The sequence below is a fragment of the Cucurbita moschata genome, unplaced genomic scaffold (assembly GCF_002738365.1).
Source record: "Cucurbita moschata cultivar Rifu unplaced genomic scaffold, Cmos_1.0 Cmo_Scf00006, whole genome shotgun sequence".
NCBI classification, from domain to species: domain Eukaryota; kingdom Viridiplantae; phylum Streptophyta; class Magnoliopsida; order Cucurbitales; family Cucurbitaceae; genus Cucurbita; species Cucurbita moschata.
The window spans coordinates 4,719,144-4,720,983 of NW_019268522.1; the positions used below are offsets into that span (position 1 = coordinate 4,719,144).

The 1,840-nt window shown below is 39.1% G+C and overlaps 1 non-coding gene across 1 annotated transcript; it reads right to left on the minus strand.

Moving 5' to 3' along the window:
• Positions 1 to 923: 923 nt before the first annotated feature.
• On the minus strand, positions 924 to 1,029 carry LOC111444483. The gene has a single exon (XR_002710708.1). It is a non-coding gene; the product is annotated as a Plant small nucleolar RNA R71 (small nucleolar RNA).
• Positions 1,030 to 1,840: the final 811 nt, after the last annotated feature.

The following is a 1,840-nucleotide window of genomic DNA, read 5'->3' on the forward strand; positions in this document are numbered from 1 at the left end:
AATCATGCGGTTATGTGGCACATCACATCGACCACTTAATGCAGCCTCTACACCATAGCAAAACGGAGTGGCAGAAAGAAAAAAGCGCTTGGATGAGGAGGTTTATGTGACACAACCTCCTGGTTATGTGAAGGGGGAGAGGGGAGCGATTCGGATAAATCAGGTTATGGTGGAGATATCTGGCGATGAAGATGGGTTTTTGCTGGAGGTTAGTGATAACTCTCTAAAAGTAAAGTCACATCAAGTCTTTTTGTAGTTAATACTGCACTCTTATTCACCATTTTCTCATTTATTACCCCATTTATTCTACCTAGTGAGCATGAAATAGTTTCTTGCGATTCAACATGAAAAAGAAAATGACATAACAGAATATATTTTGGATCCTGAAATAGAGAACATTTGGACGAAGGTTGAGGGAGAAAAAGAAAATGACATAACAGAATATACAACAAATAGAACTTGGAGCCCAGCTGAATCGGGAGTTTGAAAATCCAGCGATGATGGCTAATCAAGAGAGAATTACTGCCAATGTCATTCATTTAGCAGATGATAGAGAAAGAGCGATCTGAGCATATGCACACCTAGTTGTGGAAGAGCTAAATCCGTGCATTATTAGACCCGAAATGCAAGCAACCACATTTCAGCTAAAGCCTGTGATGTTTCAAATGTTGCAAACCATTGGGCAATTTCATGGACTACCGTCGAAAGATCCTCACCTACACCAAAGTCATTTTTGGGAGTTAGTGACTCATTTTGATTTCAAGAAGTGGATAAAGACGTGATTAGACTGAGCTTATTCCCTTATTCATTGAGGGGTGGTGCTAAATCATGGTTGAATACCTTAGCACCGGGAACAATTGATTCTTGGAATAGTCTAGCAGAGAAATTTTTTATCAAGTATTTCCCACCCACTCGAAACACACGGTTCAGAAATGAGATTGTTGTTTTTTAACAGTTTGAAGATGAGACAATAAGTGAAGCTTGGGAGAGATTTAAGGTGATGCTTAGAAAGTGTCCTCACCATGGATTACCTCATTGTATACAAATGGAGACTTTCTACAATGGATTAAATATTGCTACTAAACAAGTAGTTGATGCTTTCACCAATGAAGCTATTTTGTCAAAGACATACAATGAAGCATATGAGATTTTAGAGGGCATAGCATCTAACAATTGTCAATGGGCCGATGTGAGAAGCAATCCAGGAAAGAAGACCCGAGGAGTATTCGAAGTTGATGCTTTGTCTTCTATCAACGCTCAACTAGCTTCGATAACTAATATTTTACAAAATCTAGCATTGGGACAAGACTCCATGATCAAAGCACCATTCCATACAACTGCTGTAATTAACCAGGCAGCAGTCGAATCTTGTGTAGATTGTGGAGAGGAACACACCTTTGATTAATGTCCAAGCAATCTGTCCTCAATTTTTTATGTGGGGAATCAAGCTAGTCAAGGCAACCCGAAAAATAACCCCTTCTCAAATATGTATAATTTGGGATGGAGAAATCATCCAAACTTCTCATGAAAGGGACAAGGCTCATACAACCAATAAATGCCACCTAAAGCAAATTAACCTCTGGGTTTTGGATTACAAAATCAATTGGTTTATAGTTCTCAACAAGTCAACAACCAAGGGAAAGGAACTAGCCAAGCTAAATACACACTAGGAACCTCTATTGAGAGCCTAATAAAGGCATATATGACTAAAAATGATGTCGTGATACAAAGTCAACAAGCCTCATTGCGAAATTTGGAAGTTCAAGTAGATCAATTAGCAACTGAGTCACGAAATAGGCATCTTGGGAAGCTGCCAGCAGACACCGAAACACCAAAAAGA